Below are 18,735 nucleotides of genomic sequence, written 5' to 3'. Positions count from 1 at the left end.
TAGTAAAGCATACACATGCATAAATGTAAAACACTAAAACATAACATTTCTAAAAGAAAATATCTTAAAAAATCTATATGACCTTGGGTTTGATAAAGAGTTTAAAGCTATAATACCAAGAGTGTGATTGGCAAAGAAAAATTTAATGTTAAGACTGTTAAAATTAAAAGAATCAGTTTTATGAAAGATACTGTTAAGAGAATAAGACAAGCCACAAACAAAGATGATATTTGTATTTAATTCTTATTCAAGTCCAGTTTTCTGTTTTATATTCCCAGCCCTGCTCCCCCCATTGCTCCCCACCTCCCTCCCATTTTCGCCCCCACCTTAATTATTGTCCATGTGTCCTTTACACTTATTCATGTGAGTCCCTCCCCTTTTCCCCTATGATTCTCTCCCTTCTCCCCTCTGGACCCTGTCAGCCTATTCCGTATTTAAGTGTCATTGGTCATATTTTGCTTGCTTGTTTGTTTTGTTGTTTAGATTCCTGTTAAAGGTGATATCATATGGTAGTTGTCTTTCACCACCTGGCTTATTTCACTCAGCATAATGTTTCCAGTTCCATCCATGATGTTGCAAAGGGTAGGAGCTCCTTCTTCCTTACTGCAGCATAGAATTCCATTGTGTACATGTACCATAGCTTTTTGATCCAGCCATTTACCGATGGGCATCTAGGTTGCTTCCAACTCTTGGCTATCGTGAATTGTGCTGCTATGAACATCGGGATGCATAGGTTCTTTTGGGTTGGTGTTTCAGGGTTCTTAGGATATACTCCAAATAGTAGAATTGCTCGGTCAAAAGACATGTTCATTTTTAGTTTTCTTAGAAAGTTCCATACAGTTTTCCACAGTGGTTGTACCAGTCTACAATCCCACCAACAGTGAACTAGGGTCCCCTTTTCCCCACAACCTCCCCAGCACTTGTTTTTTGTTTCTTTGTTTATGATAGCCATTCTGACTGCTGGAAAGTGGCATCTCATTGTGGTTTTAATTTGCATCTCTCTGATAGCTAGCGATATCAAGCATCTTTTCATGTGTCTCTTGATCCTCTGTATATCATCCTTGGAGAAATGTTTGTTCAAGTCCTTTGCCCATTTTTAAATTGGATTACTTGTCTTCTTTGAGTGGACTCAAGTGAGTTCTTTGTATATTTTGGAGATTAAACCTTTGTCTGAGGTAGCATTGGCAAATATGTTTTCCCAAGCTTTTGCTTCTCTTTTTATCTTGCTACTGTTTTCCTTAGCCATGCAGAAGCTTTTAATTTTGATGAAATCCCATTTGTTGATTCTTTCCTTTATGTCCCTTGCTCTAGGAGACATATGAGTAAAAATCTTGCTGCGTGGAATATCTGAGATTTTCCTGCCAATGTTCTCCTCTAGGGCTTTAATGGTATCATGGTTTATATTTAAGTATTTTATCCACCTTGAATTAATTTTGGTGTATGGTATAAGTTGGTGCTTGAGCTTCATCTTTTTGCATGTAGCTGTCCAGTTCTCCCAAGACCATTTGTTGAAGAGGCTATCTTTACTTCATTTTATGTTACTGCCCCCTTTGTCGAATATTAATTGACTGTAGAGAGTTGGGTTTATTTCTGGGCTCTCTGTTCTATTCCATTGGTCTATGTGCCTGTTTTTATGCCAGTACCAGGTTGTTTTGATTACAATGACCCTGTAATACAGTTTGATATCAGGTATTGTGATCCCTCCTATTTTTTTCTTCTTTCTCAGAATTGCAGCTGCTATTCAGGGTCTTTTATGGTTCCATATAAATTTTTGAAGTGTTTGTTCTATGTCTGTGAAATATGCCATTGATACTTTAATAGATATTGCATTAAATCTGTAAATTGCTTTGGGGAGTATGGACATTTTGATGATGTTAATTCTTTCAATCCATGCACACGGTATAGGTTTCCATTTGTTTGTGTCTTCCTTGATTAATTTCTTCAGTGTTGTGTAGTTTTCTGCATACAGGTCTTTAATCTCCTTGGTTAGGTTTATTCCCAGATATTTTATTTTTGTTATTGCTATATCGAATGGGATTTTTTTCCCTGATTTCTGCTTCTGCTGTTTCATTGTTGGTATACAAAATGCCTTTGATTTCTGGATATTGACTTTGTATCCTGCTGTTTTGCCAAATTCATTTATTAGTTCCAGCAGTTTTTGGGTAGAGGCTATAGGATTTTCCATGTACACTATCATGTCATCTGCAAACAATGCCAGTTTTGTTTCCTGCTTTCCAATTTGGATGCCTTTTATTTCCTTTTCTTGTTGATCGCTGAGGCTAGAACTTCTAATACTATATTGAATAGAAGTGATGAAAGTGGGCAACCTTGTCTCGTTCCTGATCTTAGTGGAAAAGCTTTTAGTTTTTGCCCATTGAGTATGATGTTGGCCTATGTCTTTCATATATGGCCTTTATTATGTTGAGGAATGCTCCCTCTATTCCCACCTTGCTGAGTACCTTTATCATAAATGGGTGTTGTACCTTATCAAAAGCTTTTTCCACATCTATTGATATGATCCTGTGGTTTTTGTGTTTGCTTTTGTTTATTTGATGTATTACATTTACTGATTTGCATATATTGAACCATCCTTGCATCCCTGGGATGAATCTCATTTGGTCGTGGTGTGTGATCTTTTTGATGTATTGTTGGATGTGATTTGCCAATATTTTATTGAGGATTTTAGCATCTATGTTCATCAGCAATATTGGCCTGAAGTTTTCTTTCTTTGTTGTGTCTCTATCTGGCTTTGGAATTAGGATGACGCTGGCTTCATAAAAAGAGTTGGGGAGTTTTCCCTCTTTTTGGATTTTTTGGAATAGTCTGTGAAGAATAGGGGTTAGCTCTTCCTTAAAAGCTTTGTAGAATTCTCCTGTGAAACTATCTGGTCCAGGGCTTTTGTGTGATGGGAGTTTTTTGATTACTGCTTCAATTTCATCTGCTCTTATTGGCCTGTTCAGGTTTTCTGTTTCTTTTTCATTGAGTTTTGGAAAATTATGTTTTTCTAGAAATTTGTCCATTTCACCTAGGTTTTCAAATTTCTTGGCATACAATTCTTCATAGTAATTTCTTACAATCCCTTCTATTTTTGTGGTATCAATTGTAATCTCTCCTCTTTCATTTCTGATTGTGTTTATTTGGGTCCACTCTCTTCTTTTCTTGATGAGCCTTCTTAAAGGCTTGTCTATTTTGTTTATCTTTTCAAACAACCTACTCCTAGATTCATTGATCCTTAGAATTGTGCTTTTAGTCTCTATGTCATTTAATTCTGCTCTGATCTTGCTTATTTCCTTCCTTCTACTTGCTCTGGGCTGTCTTTCTTGTTGTTCCTCAAGTTCTTGGAGGCATCGAGTTAGGTTGTTTGTTTGAAATAGTTCTATCTTCTTTAGGTAAGCCTGTATTGCTATGAACTTCCCTCTCAGGACTGCCTTCACTGTGTCCTATAAGTTTTGGGTTGTTGTGAGTTCATTTTCAGTTGTTTCCAGAGACTTTTTGATTTCTTCCCTAATTTTAATCTTGACCCATTCACTGTTTAGTAGCATACCATTCAGTCTACATGCTTTTGGGTGTTTTGGGTTTTTTCCTGTGGAGTTGGTTTTCAATTTCAGTCCCTTGTGATCAAAGATAATGCTTAGTATGATTTCTATTTTCCTGAAATTGTTGAGACTCATTTTGTTTCCTATCATGTGGTCTATCTTTGAAAATATTCCATGTGCATTTGAATAGAATGTGTATTTAGCTTCTTTGGGATGGAGGGCTCTATATATATCAATTAGGTCCATTTCATCTAGAGTGTCATTTAATGCTGCAATATCTTTGTTGATATTTTGTTTGGAAGATTTGTCCTTTTTTGACAGTGGGGTGTTAAAATCCCCTACTATAATTGTGTTGCTGTCAATATCTTTCTTGAGGTCCTCTAGGATTTTCTTTATATATTTGGGTGCTCCTATGTTGGGTGCATATATATTTATGATGTTAATGTTTTCTTGGTGGATTCTTCTCTTGAGTGTTATGAAGTGATCTTCTGGGTCTCTCTTTATGGCCCTTTTTTTGAAGTCTATTTTGTCTGATATGAGAATTGCTACCCCCGCTTTTTTTTCTTGTCCATTTGCTTGGAGAATTTGTTTCCATCCTTTCACTTTTAGTCTGTGATGGCCTTTTGACCTGAGGTGGGTCTCTTGCAGGCAGCATATGTGTGGGTCATGCTTTCTTAACCATACAGCTATTCTATGTCTTTTAATTGGTGCATTTAATCCATTTATGTTTAAGGTTATTATTGAAAGGTACTTATTCATTGCCATTTGTGTACCTGTGTTCCTCTCCATCTCTCTCTTTTCCTTCCTTTCCTTAAAGCAGCCCTTTTAGTAATTCTTGTAGAGCTGGTTTGGTGGAAGCATATTCTTTTAGACTTCTTTTGTCTTGGAAGCTCTTTATTTGGCCTTCTATCTTGATTGAGAGCCTTGCTGGGTACAGTAGCCTTGGTTGTAGGTCTCTGTTTCTCATTACTTGGAATATTTCATGCCATTCTCTTCTTGCTTGGAATGTTTCTTTTGAGAAGTCAGTAGCCAACCTTATTGGGACCCCCTTGTATGTTACTTCCTTTTTCTCCCTTGCCTTTATGATTCTCTCTTCATCTTGGAGTTTTGCCATTTTAATGATGATGTGTCTTGCAGTAGGCTTCTTTGGGTTCCACCTGCCTGGGACTCTCTGGGATTCCTGGATTCCTGTGACTTTCTCTCTCCTCAACTTAGGAAAATTTTCCATTATTACTCTTTGAAGTAGGTTTTCTATCCCTTGTTCTTCTTCTCCTTCTGGTATTCCTATTATTTGGATATTATTATGTTTCATATTGTCTTGCATTTCTCTTAAACTCTCCTCATTCTTTCTGATTCTCTTTTCCATTACTTGGTCCATCTAGGAGATTCTTTCTACCCTGTCTTTGACCTCGCTTATGCGGTCTTCCGCCTCATCAATCCTACTCTTCATACCTTCTACTGTGTTCTTCAGTTCACAAATTGTATTCTTCATTTCCTCTTGGCCTTTGCTGATGGTCTCTATTTCCTTTTTCATGTTGGCATAATTTGCGGAGAGTTCATTGTAGCTCCCCTGTAGTTTCTGTTAGCTCGTCATAAGTTCTTTGAATTTCCTGATAACCAGTGCTTTGAATTCAATATCTGATAGTTGACCTGCCTCTATTTCATCTAACATTCTTTCTGAGACTTCCTCCTTTTCTTTCATTGGGGGATTGTTATTTGTCTTCCCATTGTTTGTGATGCTCTTCTTATTGGCCTCAGCTTCTTAAATTGATTTGTTTTGGTTCCCTGGGTTTATGGTGTGAACTTCTGTGGTAGGATACCTGTGAAATTCAGCGGTGCAGTCTCCTGCAGGTATCTTGGTGTTCTCCATTTCCACCTACTCCTCTGGTTGGTGTCCAGCTAGTCAAACCTTTTCTTCTGGTCTCACTAGCTGCAGCAGCCTGAGGGGCTATTAGTGTGGCCTTTCCCGAACCTTGGTGATCTCAACTGGTCTCGCCAGTGCCGTCCCAAGATCCAGACTGGTGCCGCTCTCCTGTGCCCTACTGAGAGCGGATTTTCTCCCAGGCTTTCCAGCTCTGGTCTGGCATGAGGGTGCGTGCTCCCAGCCAGGCTTTCCTCCTCTCGCAGGCTTGGGCGCAGACCTTCCCTGTGCTGTGGCTTAACACACAGGGCAACTCGCAATTCTCCTAAGCGGACAGCCACAGCCTGACTCCTGGTGCTTCTCAGCCTGCTCCTGGCTGGTTAGTGAGGGAGCTGATGGCTGGCTCTCTTCCAGGGACCTTGCCAGCAGCCCAAGGCTTCCCCAGACTGTGGGAGAGCTGGCTCAGGTCCCGCACCACAGGGAATGCACAGGGAACTCGCAATTCCCCAAGCCAACATCCACAGCTTGACTCCCGGTGCTTCCCAGTCTGCGCCAGCTGAGTAGGGATGGAGCTGGTGACTGGCTCTCTTCCAGGGGCCCTTCCAGCAGCCTGAGACTCCCTGAGACTGTTCAGAGCGGGCACATGTCCCACATCACCAGCAAAGCACGAGCGACTCTCAGTTCTCCCAGGCTAGCAATCACAGCCTTACTCCACAGGTTATCAGAGCTCTCTGGTTTGCTTCCCAATGCCCACTCCTCTCTCTGCCACTACTGGCAAACTGATCTCTCCTGGTATTTTCCAATCTGCACCCTGCCAGATAGGGAGGACACTGGTGACCAGTTCTCTCCCAGGGTTGTTTTTGCCCCCCTCGGCTTCCAGAGACCAAGGCGAGTGGCCAGGGCCCTGAGAGGCCCGGCAGAAGGTCTGCTGCTGCCTCTGTGCTGCTCCCTCGTACCTTGTTGATCTGCGGTCGCCTCCTCTCCTCAACCTCTGGTCATTCAGTGTCCCCTACAGTATCTGGAGTCCTACCTTCTTATATTCTGGGCCCTGTTGGACATCTGCTGTGCTCCTCTGCAGATCAGCCCGGTCTTTCTCCGGTGCATGGAGGGAAGCGAAATCCTTTGTCATACTTTGCCACCATCTTCCTCTTCCTCAAAGAAGCTATTTGTAAAATGTGTAACCAATAAAGGATTTATGCCCAAAATATACAAAAAATTCTTAATATTAAAAAATAAGAGAATAAACTACCCAATGAAAAAGAGGCAAGATATATGAACAAGCACATCATGAAATAAGATATACAGAAGGGCAATAAGCATACAAAATCTTTTCAGCATTGTTTGTCATTAAATCAATGAGATACCACCACATACCTATCGGGATGGCTTACAAAAGAAAACCTGACAATACCAAATGCTAGCAAAGGTGGCAAGGGTGTACAGCAAAATGAACATTCATCCCTTGCGGGTGGGGGTGAAAACTGGTATATTCACACTGAAGGACAGTGTGCCAGTTTCTGACAGAGCTAAGAGTATAGTACAATACAATAGAACATCCCTGCACCCGGGTAGTTATCCAATTGATTTGAACACTCATGTCACATAAAACCTCCACATGAATGTTCATGGCGGCTTCATTAATAATTCTTAAAAACTAGGAGCAATCGAGATGCTCTTTAATGGGGGAATGTTTTAAAAAACTATGGTACATCCACATGATGAAAATAGATGAGTGATAAAACCGTGAAAATGCATAGATGAAACAATGAAAAGTTCAGTTGTTTACAGGGACTCAGGGTAAGGTAGAGGTGGAGAGGCCTGTATCGATAAAGCACAACTTATTTTTCAAGTGATGACACTGTTTTGCATATATTGTAATGATGGATACATGACATGATACATTTGTCAAAATCCATTAAAATTTATAGCCCATAGTGAAGCTTAATGTATGTAATTTTTTTTACTATTTTTTAAATTAAATTTAGTGAGGTGACATTGATTAATGAACTTATATAGGTTTCAAGTGTATGATACTATGATGTAACATCTGTATATTGCATTGTGTGCTCACCACCCAAAGTCAAATCTTCTTCCATCACCATAGAATTGACGCCTTACATCCGTTACTAGCCCCCACCCTCTTACTTCTAGTAACCCCCTTACTGTTGTGTGTGTCTCAGTTTTTGTTTGTTTGTTTATTTCTTGTTTTTATTTTTATATCCCTCATAAAAGTGAAATCATAGGATTCTTAACTTTTGTTGTCTGACTTACTTTGTGTAGCATATTCTCAAGATTATCCAGGTGTTGCAAACAGCAGTGTTTCATCTTTTCTTATAGTTGAGTACATGTAATTTAAAAAATTGGGTCTAGGAGATCACAGAAAATAATGCCAAGTATAACAAAATAATTTATCTGTATTACAAATGTGTGAAAAACTTCAATGTTAGAGGTGCTGGGGAAGACACATTGACCTAAGTAATGTTGGAAACGAGTCTATGAGAAAAGGCAGAAAACTGTACATAAGCACTATAATGGTAATGCCCTTTTCTGTCAACACATGGGTTAAAACGTCCGATGCTGTTATATATACGTACTGGAATGGAACCATTAAGTAAGTTTATGGTGAATGTTGGAGCCAATTTTTTTTATGATTGAAACAGGAAAAGCAAGGGTAATAGACTAGAATGACTAATGTGGTAATGAATGAGAGTTGGAGACAACAGTGAGAACTTAAGTTTAACTTGGTATACATACAGATGGCTAAACATAGAAAAATTTACAGATATTTATGTATATACATGTTAGTATACACAAACACATTTCTTTACTTGGTCAATGTAGAGAGCCTAAAATAAATAATATCCCCATATCTACAAATACATCTAGCACCCAGACATGGTTTTCTAATATCATTTCCAATAAAATAAAAGCAAGTCTTATTTTCTGGAACTATAAGATGCTCAAAAGACATCAAAAGCAAACAATCAAATCTAGAATGACAGGGCTGTGACAAAAGGACAAGGGATGCAAGTGAAAACAACACCAGTAGCTAAAACTGGGACAATGTGAATGACAAAATAAACAAATACTGCATTTTAACCCAAAGTATAAAATGATTTCCCATCAGTTCATGCTGATATAAATAAATAACTAAATTAATAATGGTATGGGTGAGAAAAATCTCCTATACAGGAGAATTCTAAGTAATAGGGTTTCTCCATTCTCACGACTACCCACTTTTTAAGAGTAAGGTACTTATTTATAGTGACTTCCTTTCCAAGAGAAGAGTAGGGGAAAAGAGAACGACAAATGGAAGCTTTGTTATGCAAAACCTGACAGACATTTCAACATCCACTGATCAAGGTCAAGTTATATTGACAGCTTCCTATGATAAGAATGCCACTGTGACCTTCTTCTTTAAAGTCTATAAGCCCAAAATAATAATTAATAATAATAATAATAATAAATCAGATACATTCCAATAGAAGAATATAACACAAAATGCCTGGTTAGTATTTCTTAAAATTGTCATGGTCATGAAAAACAAAATCAGAATTTTCAAAGCCAAGAAGAGTCTAAGACTTAACAACTAATTGTAATGTGGTATCACAAATGGGATCCTGGGGTCATAAGAAGGACATTAGATGAAACTAAGAAAATCTGAATATATCGTGGGCTTTAATAATAATGTGTCAATATTGGTTCATTAATTGCAACAAATGTATTTTATGAATATAAAATACTAATAAGAGTTGAACTGAATATAAGGCATATGGTAATTCTCAGTGCTAATACCACAGTTTTCATGTAAATCTAAAATTGCTCTAAAACATAAAAGTTGTTATAAGCTGAATCATGCACCCCCATATTATGTTGAAGTCATTTTACCTAGAAATGTTACCCCACTTAGAGATAGGATCTTTAAAGAGGGCCTGTCTCTATAAATGAGGTCCTCATTTATATTTAAATGAGGTTATCAGCATATGCCCTATTCAATGTGACTGGTGTCCTTATAGGAAATGACATTTGGACACAGACACATAGAAGAAAACCACGTGAAGAAACAAAATGAAGAGGGTCATCTGTGAGCCAAGAGGAGCAGCCTCAGAAGAATCCAACCCTGCCAATACTTTGATCTTGGACTTCTAGCATCCAGAACTATGGAAAACAAATGTATGTTGTTTAAGCCACCCAGTCTCTTTAAGTTATTTGTATGGCAGCCTTAGTAATCCAATGAAGATTTTTTTAAAAAAATACAAATTTTAAACTATTCCTATTCAGGTCGAGTGTCATCTCATTCTTTTCTTAGCTTTTTTATTCATGAATAAAATTAATAATAAATTTTATTCACTTATAAAACTGTTCTTTATTCTGAGAATATGCCCTTTCTACATTTTTCATATATAAAATATAAATATTCTTTCTTTTATTAAGTGATGGTGATAGATAAAAATATGTTTTATTTTTTTATTGTTCAACTACAGTTGTCCCCATTTCCCCCCCTCAGCCCCCCCATCACACCCACCCCACCTCCCACACTCAACCCTACCTCACTGTTGGCTTTCTCCATGTGTCCTTTGTACATGTTCCTTGATGACCCTTTCCCTTCTTTTCCCCATTATCCCTCTCTCCCCTTCCTTCCCCTCATTCTTTTCTTAAGTTTATGTATTACCGATGCCTTGTGTTCCTGTGTTGTTGGTTTTGTTTTGTTTTGCATAAATAATATACATGATTTACTAGTCCTTTTTTTTTCTTTCTAAGTTTTCCATCTGTGGACATTACATCTTATTATTGTTTGTGTGGTGTTTTGATAAGTGGAAGTATACATGTATGTATATTTGTGCATATCTGTGTGGGTACCATTTCTATAGCCACTGACTTTGTCTGTATATCAATCTCACCTTTAACAGGAACTTAAACAACAAAACAAACAAGCAAGCAAAATATGACCAAAGACACTGAAATTCAGAACAGGCTGACAGGGACCAGAGGGGAGAGGGGAGAGAATTTCAGAGGAAAGGGGGAAGGATTCACAGAAATTAGTATAAAGGACACATGGAGAACAACTAAGGGGGGTGGAAATGGGAGGGAGGTGGGGAGCACGGTGGGGGGGTGGGCTGGGATGGGAGTGGGGGACAGAAAACTGTACTTGAACAAGAATTAAATTTAAAAAAGATATAAATTTCAAAACAAAACAAAAAAAGATGTACATTTCCTAACCAAAGAAACCTTCCTTAATCTCCTTGAAAAAAGTTTTTGCCCCTTTTATCAGTATATTATTTCCTAGTACTTATAACCATATAATATAATAATATATTTAACCATATTAAAATGAAAATTCTATGTAACAAAGGAGTTTATCAATTTTGTTCCTTTTTGTCTCCAGCAGCCAAATCAGTGTCTGGGATAAAACGGGCACTTAGTCAGTTTTAGGTCCTCTGTTTTTTAATTAGCATATATGCTTATATTGGTATGTATAACATATTTGCAAAATACTTCTCACTGACAAACATATCTGCTAATGCTTGAGTATATTGATAATATAATTGTAAATACTAAAAGTTTATAATGTTTTTCTTAAAGGAAACTTTATGTGAAAAGTATAACTGACAGCATATTGTTCAAGGTTTATCATTCAATAATATGTTTATCGAAACTTGAAAAAACTCACCTATTTTCTTTATGGATGATTTATTAAGAACACTTGGTTTGAGCCCTGACTGATGTGTGCGTGGCTCGGTTGGTTGGGCATCATCCGCCAAGTGCAAGGTTGCTGCTTCAACCCCTAGTCAGGGCCCATGTCTGGGTTTTCTGTTTGATCCCTGCTGATGGGAGCAAACTGATCAATGCTTCCGCCCTCTTTCTTCTTCTCTCTCTTTATCTAAAAATAAATACACAAAGATCTTTAAAAAATAGTATGCTAAAAAAGAATACTTGGTTTGAGAACATGTGACAGTGTGTATATATTCTTTCCTCTTTTTTCTGTTTAAACAGTTGTATTTCCTTTTGTGTCAAATCCAGATAATTCCTTTTTTATAATTAATAATAAATATCCTAAATTTGTCCCTGTCTTCATGGGAATATTTGCCACCAAATCAGTACACATAAATCAGTTTGGTTTCTATCTATCTGTGCTATGCTTTGTGAAATTTAAATAACAAAAAGTTACTTTTCATTTTAATGTCAGTTATAAATAATAAAAGAAAACATCTGAAAAAGGGAAGCGGGGGGAAATAGAGATGGTGTGAGAATTGTACATAAGTTATTTGACAAGTGAATAGATCACTTTGCTTCAGTACAATCAGTTCAAAGAAGACAAGGGTGGCTCTTCATAAAAAAAAAAAGAAGCATATTTTTCCCTTTACTACTCCAGTTTTTTGTTTTGTTTTGTTTTCATTTATCGTTAACTCTTGGAGCATCTTAGGACATAAATTACAAATGTATTTAAAAGGAAATACTCTATCTCAAAGTATTTCTGCACGTATATGCTTTTGAAATAAATGTGTTCCAGAAAGCTAAATTCTAACAGTCAAGAGAGAAAAGTAGACATACAACTAAAACCATTGAGGTATAGAATGATCCATCACACATTTGAGGGGGAGGTACCCTGAGTAAAAATAATTGAGTGTTGAAGAATAGGTAGATTTTTTCCAATATAGATAGAAGGGAAACCAAATGGAGTTGGTAAAATGTACCATTATATAAAGATGGGAAACAGTATGTTACATTTGAAATACTGACACCAATTCATTATATTTTTGGCTTTACATTACCTGTGGTATCACCTACCTGCGCCAGGTAGAATAGAGGTAGGTTATCAGGAGTGTGACGCTCCGTGCTAAGAGCTGTGAGGGATGTGAACTTTATGCTCAGTGCCATAGTGAGTAGAGTAGGGGTGATCTGAGGTGGCTCAATGCTGTGTCAAACAAAAGACAACTGGACATATATATTTTGGTGTGATTATAAGAATGTCAAATACATTTTTTCTTTTTTGTTGTTGTTGTTGTTATTGTTTTTTTTTGCATTGGATTAGAATTTTATTTCCATTTTAATTTTAGTTCAATAAATATTTTTAAGCAACTGCTTAAGTGTACTGCTTAGTTTTCTTTTCTTTTTTTTTAATATAATTTTTATTTAATTCTTGTTCACATACAGGTTTCTGTCTTATATTCCCAACCCTGCCTGCCCCCTGCCCCATGCTCCCCGCCTCCCTCCCCTTTCCACCCCCCACCCTTAGTTATTGTCCATGTGTCCTTTATACTTGTTCATGTGAGTCCCTCCCCTTTTCCCCTATAATTCTCTCCCCTCTCTCCTCTGGACCTTGTCAGCCTGTTCCATATTTGAGTGTCATTGGTCGTATTTTGCTTGCATGTTTGGTTTGTTTAGAATCCTGTTAACGGTGAGATCATATATTTGTCTTTCACCACCTGGCTTATTTCACTCAGCATCATGCTTTCCAGTTCCATCCATGATGTTGCAAAGGGTAGGAGTTCCTTCTTCCTTNTCGAGGGGGAGGTACCCTGAGTAAAAATAATTGAGTGTTGAAGAATAGGTAGATTTTTTCCAATATAGATAGAAGGGAAACCAAATGGAGTTGGTAAAATGTACCATTATATAAAGATGGGAAACAGTATGTTACATTTGAAATACTGACACCAATTCATTATATTTTTGGCTTTACATTACCTGTGGTATCACCTACCTGTGCCAGGTAGACATAGAGGTAGGTTATCAGGAGCGTGACACTCCGTGCTAAGAGCTGTGAGGGATGTGAACTTTATGCTCAGTGCCATAGTGAGTAGTAGGGGTGATCTGAGGTGGCTCAATGCTGTGTCAAACAAAAGGCAACTGGACATATATATTTTGGTGTGATTATAAGAATGTCAAATACATTTTTTTTCAATCAAATAAACTAAAATACTTAAACTCCCCTCTATTCATTAAAATATCAAATAAATTTCATGCATTTGGTTACATTCTTTATGAGAAAATTAATATAAAGGCTTCATTAGTAATGTGCTCTAGATGTTTAAGTAACTCACTTTTCAAGTCTNCCATAGTGGTTGTACCAGTCTGCAATCCCACCAACAGTGAACTAGGGTCCCCGTTTCCCCACAACCTCTCCAGCACTTGTTGTTTGTTTCTTTGTTTATGATAGCCATTCTGACTGGTGTTAAGTGGTATCTCATTGTGGTTTTAATCAAATAAACTAAAATACTTAAACTCCCCTCTATTCATTAAAATATCAAATAAATTTCATGCATTTGGTTACATTCTTTATGAAAAATTAATATAAAGGCTTCATTAGTAATGTGCTCTAGATGTTTAAGTAACTCACTTTTCAAGTCTTAGTTTAATATAATTTTACCTACAATAGAAGTTTATACATGTATGCAAATTTTTCAATGGAATTACGAATTCATGAAGTTATTCTTTGTTTTTTAATTTAAATTATGTTACTGTTGTTCAATTACAGTTGTCTGTATTTTCTCCACACCTCTACCCCTACCCCCTCCAAACCCACCTCCCTCCCTTGCTTCCACCCTGCCCCTTGGTTTTGTCCATGTGTCCTTTATGGTAGTTCCTGAAAACCCTTACATTAGGTTTTCTACTAGCTGTGATGGGGGTTGAAAAAAATGAGTTTATTTATTTAAAAAATGTGTATTTATTCTTACTTTTTTAGACCTCAGCCACCTTGACAGTATTCTGCATTTGATATAATACACCTATTGAGACATTTTTCCCACTGCTCAGAAGAGTTTTTGAACTTGTTGATTTTTACGCATTTTAGTGCTTCTGCCATTTTTTTGTTGCACATCAGCAAAACATTTCCCTTGGAGGACTTTGTTTATCCAGGGAAACAGAAAAAGTTACTTTTTGTGAGATGGGGTGAATAGGAAGATGGGGCATGAAGTACATGCCATTTTTGGTCAAAAACTACTGAACACTCATCATGGTATGAACAGATGCAGTCATTAATTGTCCATCATGACATGGGCAACTACATGGAAAGAGTCTCCAAAAATAATTTACTGAGGCTGAATGCATCCTCTCACAACAACGCCAGCTGGTACTCTCATACAGATGGGTTCCTAGAACACTCACAAAGTGGGGGAAACCTGTACTACAAGCAGCCTGACCTCCAGAAGATAATTCTGGGTTGTTTTGGAGGGTCCTCCCTTGTACAAACTTTTGGATATCTATATAATAAGTATTCAATTCAATATTTTTTAATTAAAAAATAAGGCTAGGAAGAGAATTAGATATTTAAAGAATAATAATGCTTTCAGACAACCAAGTCAATAAATTTAACTTACCAATTTATAGAATAAAGTTAAATTATAATTAGAAGCTAATTATAATATTAGTGGGCATGCCAGCCTTCTGTAAAATATATATAATTTTACAATTTCAAGTGCACAAATAGCTTAAAGTTATCTATAACCAAATATTAACAAATTCATTTTTCCTAATAAGGATTTCTAGTTCCAAAAGTATAAGTGAAATCAGTGGTCCATGGAACTATGAAAATCAACCTATCAGTATCACGAATAATTTCTGCCCTTTTGTTTTAAAAATAGAAATAGAAAAACTTTATGATGGTAAGATATAAAGTGAGCATGCAATAATTTTTAATTTTACACTGATTAATATGTGAGTATAACTGATCTTTTTTGTATGCAAATGAATCCGAAGATGAATGTATTTGTTTTTTTGTAAACTGTGCCTCTATTATTATATTCTTTTCAGTTTAATTCAGTAATAGACCAACTGAGAGATGTGTAAGTGTTCTATTAAACATTGTCAAAGAAATAATTATTCATTTCATTTTACAGAAGTAGTATCTGAGGTCCTGAAGTTTAGAAAGAGTAAATTAAATTGTATAAAAAATAACACTGATTAACGAGCTGAGTGTAGATCCACACAAAAGTCTCTTTTCATTTCCTTAATGACAAAACAAGCAATGTTTGTTGCAATTCATAATGAAGAAGTGGAGATTTCATTATGGTGATAAGAGCAACATTTCATGCCATATATTTCATTACACAAATTGTTATACAAATGTATCAAAAAGTAATAATATTATTAATGTCAATGCTTTTTAAAAATATCTCATATTTATTTTTTTCAAATTAATTCCTCTCAATTAAAATAACTGTTTGGGTTTTTATCTTCAATTTAAATAAACACTGTACCTTCTTTAATTCCCATTTAGGAAGCTTGTAATAGGTTTATTTTATGTTTTAAAATAACATATTTCTATAAACACTATATTTTTAACTGAAAAGAAAAGGACAACTGAATGGATTAGTTTAAACATTTTTGTTCAAGTGCTCAGATTACAGAGAAAAAGAGAATTTAAGATTTCATTCTATTCCTCCACATTTTCAAATTACAGAACATACATTGCTTAGCCTGGCTGATAGTCCCTTCTAACAACAGGTGTTTCAAGGTCAGAGCTAAGGACTGTTGGCAGAAATGGGAAGGGCAGTCTACAGAACACCAGCCAGCACTCACTTGGCTTCCATCCTCAGGTTTCACCAACATTAATTTCATTCACTGATGATTTTTAAAGGTAAAATCATTATGCATCTGAAGGTCTTTCATAAATAACTCAAGTAAGTTTATTTTTTCTCCTTTTTCATGCTATGCTGTAGCATTGCAAATACAGATTTCTCCTAAACGAACAGCCTTTCAAAAAATATCAATCAGTGACTGAACTTACTATTATTTTTTAAAATTCTTTTTTGCCAGAGCCTTGGCAGGTTTTCTGGTCTACAATTCAAAGCAATCCTGCAATTTAAAATGACTTTTAAACTGTGACTCTATCTAAAAATGTAACATGTATATTATTTCATCTTTTTTTTCTGCTAGCAGCATTTATTACAACCATATCAATTTGCTTTTTGCTAAATTTGCTTTTAGCAAATTGTACAAATAAAGCTCAAAGACAAGAAAAGTGGCTTGTAATGACAATGAGCATATCTTTTATATTTGGGGGATTAACAAGAGAAATAATGCATGAGTTTTTGGATGTTACACTTAAGACAAAGAAATTTCCCACTCACTTTTCACGGTCCTGAGTGTGAAGAACTGGTGTATAAAGGGAGACAGAAAACCAACTGCCATGCTGAGAGCGTTCCTACCAAGGCCCAGGGTCGAAACACTGAGGGCAGTGTGCAGACACGGCTGGCGAGAAATTGAGGCAGGTAGTCTGGAAGCCTGGAAGAAACCTTAAGTTAAAAAAAAAAAAGACTCAAATAGAAGTCATGACACCATAAAAGTCATTCAGGAGAACACAGGCAAGAAAATCTCAGGTATTCCACACAGCAGTATTTTCACTGACACATGTCCTAAAGCAAGGGACATGAAAGAATAAACAAATGGGACTATATCAAATGAAAAAGCTTCTGCATGGCGAAAGAGAACAGCATTAAAATAAAAAGAAACATATTTGCCAATGATACCTTGGACAAGGGTTCGATCTCCAAAATATAAAAAGGATTCACATGACTCCACTCCAGGAAGACAAAAAATCCAACTAAAACATGGGCAGAGGACCTAAATAGACACTTCTTCAAGGAGGACATACAGAGGGCCCAGAGATATTGAAAGGATGCTCAGCATCACTAGCCATCAGAGAGATGCAGATTAAAACCACAATAAGATACCACTTCACACCAGTCAGAATGGCTCTCATAAACAAATCATCAAACAACAAGTGTTAGAGAGGATGTGGAGAAAAGGGGACCCTAGGGTACTGTTGGTGGGAATGCAGACTGGTGCAGCAATTGTGGAAAACAGCATGGAATTTACTCTAAAAACTAAAAATGGAACTGCTTTTTGACCACCCATTCCACTGCTGGGATTACATCCTGAGAGCCCTGAAACACCAATCCAAAAGAACCATGCACCCCAATGTTCATAGCAGCACAATTTACAACAGCCAAATGCTGGAAGCAACCTAAGTTTCCATCAGTAAATGAGTGACTCAAAAACCTATGGTACATTTACACAATGGAATTCTAGATAGCTGAGAAAGAAGAAGCTTCTCCCCTTTGCAACAGCATGGATTTAACAGGAGGTCATTATGCTGAGTGAAATAAGCCAGGTGGTGAAAGACAAATACCATGTGATCTCACCTTTAAGTGGAACCTACTCAACAAAACAAACAAGCAAGCAAAATATAATCAGAGACACTGACATTAAGAACAAACTGACAGCAACCAGAGGGGAGGTGGGAGGGGTTAATGGGGGGAAAAGAGGGAAGGGTTTTTAGGGACAACTACAAAGGACACAGGGACAAAACCCAGAGGGGTAGAATCAGGGGAAAGAGGTGAAGATGGCTGGGTGGGTGGGGGGGGAGGATGTGGGGAAAGAAATAAAACTGTATTTGAACAACAATAAAATTTTTTAAATAGGAAAAGAAATCTCAAGTGGTGGGATATGAACATATGAGCTTCAGAGCAGACCATAAAATAGACAAAGAGTGGACATGTCTGAAAAATGCATGCTGTACTTAGTCATATACTCAAGAATAATAAATTTTGAATTCATTATACTGGTAGTACAAAAAAGGCAAGATCTTAGTTGAGGATGTCTTTTTCAAGAAAGATTCATGAGGAAAGAAGGATAATAATTGTACCAGGCAAGGAAGAAAATGATTATCTCCTGCAAGTCTGAGTAAGATGGTTAAAAACTTGAATGTGTTGACTGAATATAGAGAAAAAACAAAGGTGATCCACAAGTAAATTGTGCTCCCAAACCAGAACCAACACTCAAAGCTAATTTAGAAAATAATTATTATTTATAACAGGAGCAAAACAATAAAAGTTCAAACTATTAGTTATGTGCAGGTCTTTAAAAACCAAATGACAAAATTTTGTTCATAGGTATAAAAGAGATATAAATAGAAAATAATATTGTTCATGAATATAAGGCTTAGTTTCATAAATATAACAATTTTACTAAAAGCAATCTATATAAGCAATCCAATTTTAAAAGTCCTATTTGAGTTTTTAAATGAATTTATCAGTTTTTTAAAAGATTTTGTTTATTTATCTTTAGAGGGGAAGGGAAGGAGAGAGGGAGAGAAATATCAATGTATGGTTGCCTCTCGTGTGTCCTCTGCTAGGAACTGGCCTGCAGCCCAGGCATGTGCCCTGACTAGGAATCAAACCGCAACCCTTTGATTCTCAGGCCTGTGCTCAATCCACTGAGCTACACCAGCCAGGGCATAAATTTGTCAATTTTAATTCGCATAAGCAAAACAAAAATTCTAAAAGAACGATGTAGATAGATGAATTATTTCAATTAAAGGGATATATTATGTAGTTT

The sequence above is a fragment of the Sturnira hondurensis genome, unplaced genomic scaffold (genome assembly GCF_014824575.4).
Source record: "Sturnira hondurensis isolate 20B ecotype Veracruz unplaced genomic scaffold, ASM1482457v3 Scaffold0016535, whole genome shotgun sequence".
Classification (NCBI taxonomy): domain Eukaryota; kingdom Metazoa; phylum Chordata; class Mammalia; order Chiroptera; family Phyllostomidae; genus Sturnira; species Sturnira hondurensis.
This window is presented reverse-complemented; position numbering follows the sequence as displayed.